Source organism: Dermacentor variabilis, chromosome 2 (genome assembly GCF_050947875.1).
Source record: "Dermacentor variabilis isolate Ectoservices chromosome 2, ASM5094787v1, whole genome shotgun sequence".
Classification (NCBI taxonomy): Eukaryota; Metazoa; Arthropoda; class Arachnida; order Ixodida; family Ixodidae; genus Dermacentor; species Dermacentor variabilis.
Genome location: NC_134569.1, coordinates 188,524,337 through 188,534,038, shown reverse-complemented (window position 1 = coordinate 188,534,038; position 9,702 = coordinate 188,524,337). Strand labels below are relative to the sequence as shown.

Genomic DNA, 9,702 nt, shown 5'->3' with positions numbered 1-9,702 from the left:
GAAAAATATAAAGTAAACAAACTATGAGATTAAATACGGTACTTCTTTCTGTCTACTTAAAATGTTTGAATGCTTCTCCCCTCTGCTTTCTTTCGTTGAACCCGATTACAGTAACCTTCTGTTAATTCAACTCCAGTTAATTCGATCCCGACCAAGGGTCCCAGCCAGTGCTATTTAGGAAGTGCTTGCGAAATTTTTGCAAAATTTGTGCATCCTCTTTCAAAGCCCCAAGATAAGAAAAAAAATAATGTGTAAATTACGCAAGTAAGCACGGTACTTCTTTCTGTCTAGTTAAAATGGTTGAATGCTTATACCCTCTGCTGTTTTTTCTTGTAAGCCGGTTACAGTAGACTGCCGTTAATTCGCCTCCAGTAAGTTCGATCGCGACCTAAGGTCCCGGACATTGCCCATGGGCCCAAATTTTTAAAATTTCAATCCTACAATTGGCCTTCGCCAGGTAATTCGAACTCGAACGGTCCTTAGCACGCACCTGACCCCTATAGTGACCCCAATTGCGACCCCTTTAGTGGCAGCACCTGTCCTGGCGGAGCTTAGGAAACAGCGAATACATTGAACACACGTCACCTTTCGTCAAAAACGCCTACTGTCGGCTCACCCTAGGAAGGTTTACAAATTTAACAGGGATAAGCGGGCTAGTTGGTGGTCGTTATTGGAATGCATCATGTAACCGTACAAAAACAAGGGACAAAGAAGGAACACACAAGACAGGCGCGGAACTTCAACTAAGGTTTACTCCGGGAAATCTTACATTTATACAGTAACATAATCACACTTGCTAATCATCAGACAGCCATCACTCGACGTTGGCATGCGGGTGTGAGTGCCACAAATTTGCTTGTAAATATTTGAACTCTTTATCGCTCAATGACACTGAAGAGCTGCTTAGGCAGCTCTTCAATCTGGCAGCTGCGTAAGCAGCTCTTCAGTGTCATTGAGCGATAAAGAGTTCAAATATTTACAAGCAAATTTGTGGCACTCACACCCGCATGCCAACGTCGAGTGATGGCTGTCTGATGATTAGCAAGTGTGATTATGTTACTGTATAAATGTAAGATTTCCCGGAGTAAACCTTAGTTGAAGTTCTGCGCCTGTCTTGTGTGTTCCTTCTTTGTCCCTTGTTTTTGTGCGGTTACATGATGCATTCCAAGAAGGTTTACAAGCAATAACCATAGCTCATCAATGTCTAATTACAGTATTTACCTGACTCTAACGTGCGCCTTTATTTTTTTTTGAAGAAAGCTTAAAACCTCCCTCGCAATGATCGTATGATTTACGACATGACCCGGGTGTATTGTGGTGGAGCTCATTTTAAAAATATCAACGATGTGGCAAAGCCGACTTTAGCAAACCAGCCACCTTTGTGCAACAATTCTTGCTAAAAAATTAAGTACGTGCTAGATTTCTACTTCGTTTAGGGGCTTTAATGTCATTCCTACGTTAGTTTTCTACTTTGGAGACACAGAAAGTGGATGCGCCTTTGATGTGGGAGTGTGTTAGAATATGGCAAACACTGCAAAATGAATTGTGGTGTGTTTTGGCGTTTTTACTGCATCTCGTTTAATTTGACCCACTGGGTAACTCGATCAATTTTGTCGGTTCCGTCAGGATTGAATAAACAGAGGTGGACTGTGTAACAATTATTGATTATAACAACAGGATTTTCTTGGCACTCGGATATTGTTTTAAGTGGGTTAGACCATAACGAAGTGCCAATTTTACCGACTTTGTTATATTGAGGTTTAACTGCAATACACAGCCAATGATACAGCAGTTGTCATAGTGTTCCACATAATGAAGGAAAGACTAGTGAAATGGTGGCATGCAACATGAAGTTAAGTGGCACTACCACAACTGGTGCAATGGTGCAATGCAGTTCGTGCTGGTCAAACATTGGTCGTCGACACAGCAGAAAGATGCAATTTTTGTTGTGTTTAATTTTATGATATCTGCTTAATTTTCAGTGGCTAGGGCATTTCCAAATGCCAGGCCGATAAGAAGAGGTGAACCATATTTTGTCATCATCATCCAGGACGCGCACAGGTCCTTGAAACCCTTGAAAACCTTTGAATTTGAAAATCATATTTGCAAGGCCCTCGAAAGTGCTTAAAGGGACACTAAAGTGAAAAATGATTTATTTTGCTACAGTAAATTGCCGTTATACAACACCAAAAACACCACTCTTACAACAATAAGACATTTGGTAAGCCAGAAAAAGCGCAAGAACGAAATATGGGTGGCAACGCCTACTTAAGTTCCTGCACCTGGGGGCTGTGACGTCTTGGATTTTCATGGCCTCTTCTAGGGCCTACTAACTATATATAGCGGCACAGATTGACTACATGGTGTTCTAAAAGAACCAAATATTAAACGTGGCAAGTTTCACGAACCTTTATTTAACCAACGCGGCCCAAATGCGAAAACATACTTTCGAATCCCTGACTTCACACTGACGTATCGGCGCTGGGGTTTCGGCGCGAAATTCAAATACTGATACTTGGACCTTCATTTTCGCATCTAATAATCAAACTATTTTTTTTAAATGACTGCCTGCAGCGTTCTCAAACAATGCTTCATTAGTCTAAACTGATTTATTGTTTCGCTTTAGTGTCCCTTTAATTTTTTTTAAGCCTTGAAAGTCCATGAAAACTCTTGTGCGAAAAGGAAATCGCGACACACACAAAAAAAATGTGTGCGAAACCCGTGCATAACATGGAAAAACGTTTATTTTCTCGGCGCATAGTTTTCTACTGACCGTTAAAAAAATTTCTTGAAAGTTTCACAAGTTTGGTGGAGCCCGTTAGATAGCTGGCCACAATGAGGTGGCATGATCGCCCATTCATAAATGTACGGCCGTATAACCATCGACATCACTGGCCGTTGGTTCAGCATCTCGTGCTTTTGCGTTGCACGTGCGTGCGTTGACGTTTGACTCTTTGGACAGCCATGCGTTCAGACAGTTCTCTGCGTGCGACTGCAGCAATCTCGCGATGCACAGAAATGCCTGGAAAGCGTAAATTTCAAAGCGCGTGCCTCAGTAACAGCGCCTACAAGGATTGGGTGGCACCGGATGCGATGAATCCACATCGAGCAAAATGCAAACCATGCGGGAAGTGCTTCGACATGGTTGCCATGGGCGAGTCTGCACTGAAAAGCCACATGAAGAGTGCAAAGCACAGCGCCTGTATGAAGAGAGCAGCACCAGGTCTGGTGCACGAGTATTCTTCTACTAGCGCGAGCGCGCGACCCGTAGTTACTCTGTCGCAGTCATCTGACGTCGACAGCATGTTCAAGGTAAACGAGCTGGTGACAGATGCGGAAATTTTATGGACGCTGAAGTTAGTCACATCTCACTGCTCCTACAGATCGTCGTTGGAAACAGGTTAGTTGTTTAAACACATGTTTCCTGATAGCGAGATCGCTAGAGGCTTTTCATGTGGTGAGAAGAAATGTGCTTACATGACCTGCCACAGCCTCAGACCTTTTTTCTATCATCGCTGCAACGAGATATAGAGCGGTGCGAAAACTATGTCGCACTTTTTGATGAGTCTGCTAACGAGTGCCTGCAAGAGAGGCAAATAGACATGCACATAAGATTTTGGGACTCACCAAAAAGATGATAACTAAGTACTACACATCTGTTTTCGTGGTGCCCGCAACGGCTGAGGATATTCAAGACCAACTTTTGAGTGCACTAGAACCGTTGCTACTGGCAAAGATTCTTTAAATCTCAATGGACGGACCCTACGTGAACCTCAAGTTCTTCAAGATGCTGCCATCTCACCTGCAGGAAAACTTTCAAGTCCACTGTCTTGACTTGGGTACTTGTAGCCTCCTTACTCTGCACAATGCCTACAAGGCAGGTGTCATAGGGAGCAAGTGGGGACTCGACACCATTTTGTCCAGTCTGAGTGCACTGTTTAAGGATGCCCCAGCAAGGAAGCATGATTTTTCAGCAGTCACTGGGAAAGCAGTATTTCCTCTGAAATATGTTGCCCATCGCTGGGTTGAAAATGTGGCTGTCATTGAAAGAACTCTGGAGTGATGCGCAGAAGTTTGTAGAATCCGCAAGGAAGGAGCAAGTGAGTCTGCCGAAGTGTGTCTCTTCAGGGCATTGTTGACTTCATTTGGGACACGTTAGCAGTAGCAAAGCTGAACTCTGCTCTTAGTGTTGCTGCCACACTGAAGCCATTCCTAATGGAATACCAAACAGACAAACCAATGTTATTTCTTCTGGCGAGAGACTTGGAGACAATAGTCAGAAAGTTAATGACAAAATTTATCAAGTGTTCGACATTGTCTTCAGCAACGGGGATCACTGGCCTACTGCAAACTGGTATAGAGCACCCAAAGAATCATACACCACTGGAAAAAGTGGACGTTGGTCACACAGTCCAACAAATCATGAACAAGTGCAATGCAAGTGCAAAAGATATATTTCAGTTCAAGATGGAGTGTAAGTAGTTCCTAGTCGCAGTGACGAAGAAGGTCCTTGAGAAGAGCCCCTTGAGGTTCCCAGTGGTTAGAGGCCTTTCCCCACACGACCTTTGGCAAATGTCCTGCAGGCCTAATGAGTGCCCGGCAGGCCTCAAGAAAATGTTGGAAGTGCTCATTGCGGCAGGGAGGCTGACAGATCAGCATCGAGACTCTGTACTTGTTTATTGTTTATTTTGTTTATTTGATACCTGCTTCGCCTTCGCGGGCATTACAGCAGGGGGATACATAAAAATAAGCATCATATTTGAGACCAATAAAGAAACTAATTACACAAAGCGCGGTAAAAAGCATAATTCGACACATTGAATACAATCATAGGCGGAAGATCATTCCGCTCTCTTATACATCTAACAAAAAATGAATAGCGCAAGACGTCACCTTTAAAGGAAAACTCATTTACTTTGAGACTGTGGTCCCTTCTTTGGGATATATAGGACGGCTATTGAATGTACTTCTCCTTATTGATTCCAGTTTTAGAATAGTAGACATTATGGAAAAATTTCAACCTGAGGTTTCGTCTACAATCTTTCAATTCTCCCCATTTAAGTTTACGTTTGCTTTCTCTCATGCTAAGTTTTCGATCCCAATTACCTAGAACGAATCGCACTGCCCTATTCTGTATTTTTTCAAGCGTATCAGCCAGCTCTTTGGTATACGGATCCCAGCAAACGCATGCGTACTCTAACAATGAGCGCACGAGTGAAATACAGTTGTTCTTTTAAATTAAGATTCAAGATTCAAGATAACTGTTCACTGAATGGAAGTTCACTGAAATTTCGTCTTAAAAAACCCAAAACATGTGCAGACTTTACTTTGATGTGATGAACGTGCTTAGTCCACCTCAAATCACTCGTTAAATAAACTCCTAGATATTTATATTCTCTGGCCGTGCTTAAAGTAGCGCTATTTGTTGTGTACATATTCAACTGGTATAACCGTTTCCTTGTAAAGGTGACGTGACCACACTTTTTAACATTCAACGACATTTCTGAATGGGCACACCAGAATGATATTACATTCAAATCATGCTGCAGGTATTCTGAATCACGTTCATTCTCTATAGCCCTGTAAACTACACAGTCATCCGCAAACATTCTGAACGAAGATATGAGGCCAATAGTAATATCATTTATATACATAAGAAACAAAAGAGGGCCCAAAACTGAGCCCTGGGGAACTTCTGAGGTCACGGGAACATATCCGGAGGAACAGCCGTTGAGAACTACCTACTGCTGTCTTAGAGAGAGATATTCGGCTATCCATGCAATAACAGATTCATTCAGTTTATAGCCCCGTAATTTACTAATAAGAAGGTCATGAGGAACAACATTGAAATCTTTTTTGAAGTGCAAGAAAATACAGTCAACTACTTTACGCTTATCTATTGCTAGAGCCAAATTATGCGTGAGCTCAATAAGCTGTGTTGAGCAAGAAAGACCTTGCCGAAATCCGTGTTGACTAGGATGCAGAAGATTATGTTTAACCAAATGTGTCATTATACAACTATAAAGGACATGTTCAAATACTTTACATGGTATACTAGTTAACGACACCGGCCTGTAGTTCTCAATGTCATTTCTTGGCCCTTTATTACGAACAGATGTAACACGTGCTAACTTCCAATCACAAGGTAGTGCTTTCTCAAGTAAGTACTTCTGAAATAGACGGTGAAAGTAAAACGATAACGTTGCCGAACAGTTCCTTATTATCGCTGCTGGTATACCATCTGGGCCACACGCTTTAGCTGGTGTGACATTTTCTAACAATTTTCGAATACCAGGCACACTAAAAGTGACCTCGGGCATCACTTCTGCCTCAGTTGAAGAAACCATGTTAACAACGCGTCAAAAACTTGGACTAAACATGGACGAAAAATAACTGCTAAAGATGGCTGCCTTAAACGCATCATCGTCAACGATTGTGTGAGAATATTTTACAGGAGGAATAGATGTATTTTCTTTACCGTTGAGACGAACGTATTTCCAAAACTGTTTCGAGTCCTCCACTAGCTTCTTACCAAGACTCGAGAAGTAAGAATTCTTAGCTACTTTGGTTAGACTTTGAAAATTAAGTTTCATTCTTTTCAGCTCACACTTGTTTTCCAAAGAATTATTTTTTTTTTACATTTCCTGTACATTCGCCTTATACGTTGCAGTAGAGTACACAGCAGTGTTAAACCATGGTTTATCTCGAGTGCGTTTAGTTGACAAGATTCGAATGGGAGCGAAATTTTCACGCAAATCAAATAGTTTTTCTTTAAACATGTTCCATAACTGTTCAGTATTCAGTTCAGCTGCTAGTGTATCAAAAGTGGGAAAATAGGTTTCAAATGCCGAATTAATTGCATCATAATTTGCTCTAGTATACGCGTACACCTTTCTGGCAGCTTTTTTGGGAACAGGTATAGTCTCAACATTTACATCAGCCACAACTATATTGTGGTCGCTAACACCAGGTAAAACATGAACATTCAATACAATATTAGGCATATTACAAAGTAGGTCAAGAGCATGAACTGTACCGTTATTTCGAGATGCCTCACGGACATACTGTCTAAATGTGTACTTGTCCAGAATATCAAAAAAAGTCGCATATAGCCGGCCTCCGGCAGTATACCTTGGTGCATTGCTTGACCAATTAATATGTGGAAGGTTAAAGTCACCCCCTATCAAAATATGATCCGCTTTAATTGTTTCAAGACACTCAGACAATTTGAATAACTGTTCGAACGTTGTGCTAGGAGGCCTATAATATGAACCAATTACGACACCTTTCCCATTCTGCAGCCAAATTCTACAAAGAACATTCAATATCAGTAACAGAACAATTCAACAATATACTAGGTATATCTGAACTTACAAGTTTAAACACCCCTCCTCCTCTTGCACTTCGGTCGCGACGAAAGCATTGATACCCAGGAGGAAAAACTTCAGAATTCGCAATTGCAGAATCAACCCACGACTCTGTGCCCAAAATGATTGAGGGTCATATCGATCGAACCACCATAAAAAAATCTTCGATTTTGTTCTTTATGCTCTGACAGTTGATAACCATAACGGTAAGCGCCTGCGCAACTCTAGGCGTACAAAGTGGTCATTGTTGGACTACGCACCCTGTGACTCTATCTACTTGGTACTGTTTGCCGCCTAAGTGCAGCGTATCGAACTTTAAAATAACCTTTCCTTGCTGCTTATGCTCCCTTGCAAACTCCCACAATTTCTTTCTCTTGTCCCGAACAAAACGCAAAAAATCTTCAGATATGCTATAATCTGTTCCCTTTAACTTGTGTGCTCTTGACAGCACAGATTGACGAGCCTTAAAAGAAGAAAATCTAACAATTATTGGATGTGGTATGCCTTCACGATACGGCCCTATTCGATGCGCAAAATGCTGACATCAGTAAGTTCAAGCCTTGAGGTACACAAATTTGCGACAAGCTTCTCAGATTTTAAAGCTGTCTCAGCTGCAACTGCGTCCGTAAAACCATAATATACCAAATTGTTGTGTCGTTCTCTATTTTCAGCGTCATCAATCTTTTTGTTAATTGTCACCAGTGCTTCGTGATCCTGGCACTGCTGAACTTCAATAGCTGTTAAGGCAGTACTCATGCCATCAATTTTCGCAGCTTTAAGTTCCAATGAAAGAAAACGAGCTTTCAAATCTGTTACATCAAGAGTGAGCTTATTCTGTTTTTCTTCCATGGACGTTAGTTTTGCCATGACAGCATTTTGTCCTTCAAGCAACTGCGTAAGCAGTTGTTCAGTAGGCCCTGAATTTAATTCTATATTCCCTCCACAGGGTAGAAGGTGGGTCTCCGAAAAAGAGCAAATTTTCGTTTGTTTTGTGCCTTTATCCGGGCAGTTCCGGATGGACGAGAGCATAGTACGGTAAACAAAGTTTGGGGTGGAACAGGCAAAACAAGATACTGCTGCTTTAGACAATTAGTGACAGGACCAACCTGCGCAACCAGAAGAAAACCGGTAAGGGCTCCCGCCATGTCGCCGGTTCCACGCCCCGCCGACGAAGTGCCGTTACGGTGAATTTGTAGCCGTAAGTCACCGCCGTTGCCGCCTAGAACACAGTGTTGCACACTCGAAGTAAAAAAAAGTCTGTACTCGGTTCATACTTGGCACGTCCAGAAATCCTCGCTTGACGAACATTGCAGTGCCTCGGTCACATTCATCAAGCACACCTCGTCATCCGAAGTGGGCAATGAAGGGGCTCCTGCAAGCGATACGCTCGATGTGACGACCTGCGTAACCACAGAAGAAAACCGGTAAGTGCTCCCGCCATGTCGCCAGTTCCATGCCCCCTATAGAGTACACGAAGCTGTTACAAGAAAAACATCAACTGCGACTTTTCGAGAAAGCCACCAGTCTGGACACCTTTTTCAGTGAACTTTTGCAGTTCAATGCTTCATATGCAGAGCTGTGGAAAGTTCTAAAATATTTGCTTGCGCTAAACCATGGTCAGGCAACTGCTGAGGGAAGCTTTAGCATAAACCGACAGATCTCTGTAGAAAACTTGAAAGGCCTCTCTTACGTCTCGCAACGAATTGTGTGCAATGCAGTGGAAAAAGCACGTGGTATCTTTAACATTGTCATCACAAAAGATTTGAGGATGGCCGTATCAGCTGCAAGGCAGCATTGTAGTACTTACTTGGAAGCCCAGAAAAGGCAGGAACAAGAACGTGTCAAGCAGTCAAAAAAGCGCTGTGCTGAGGACCAGCTTGACAGTCTCAATAAAAAAAGGAAGACACTAGAAACAGCTATTAGCGACCTGACTGTATCAGCAGATGACTATGCTGAAAAGGCGGCAGCAGCCAATGACCTCATTTACATAATCAAATCAAATTCCACGAGAAAAGCGGCAAAGGCTAAGGCTGAGCAATTGTTAAACCTGAACAAGAGATTGAGGAAAAGCTTCAGGAGGTCTTTTGAACTTTGCTAGGTGCGTCTTGACGGATATGTTATTCCACATTGAGTGCAATAAAAATATTTATTTTTTTGAAGATACTTTTGTGTTGCAAAACTACGAAATACAGCTTTGTAGTAGGTCCTTGAAAACCTCCTAGAAGGGCCTTGAAAGTCCCTGAATATCCTTGAATTTCTTTTATGTATAGCTTGTACGAAACCTGTCATCATCAAGCCAGAAGGTGCCTGAATGGCAAAGGAAAAACACAAGGAG

The 9,702-nt window shown here is 42.2% G+C and overlaps 1 pseudogene; it reads left to right on the top strand.

The window, feature by feature from the left end:
* The first annotated feature begins 3,141 nt into the window (after positions 1–3,141).
* Positions 3,142–9,465, top strand: LOC142570601 (uncharacterized; annotated as a pseudogene).
* The last annotated feature ends 237 nt before the right edge of the window (positions 9,466–9,702 follow it).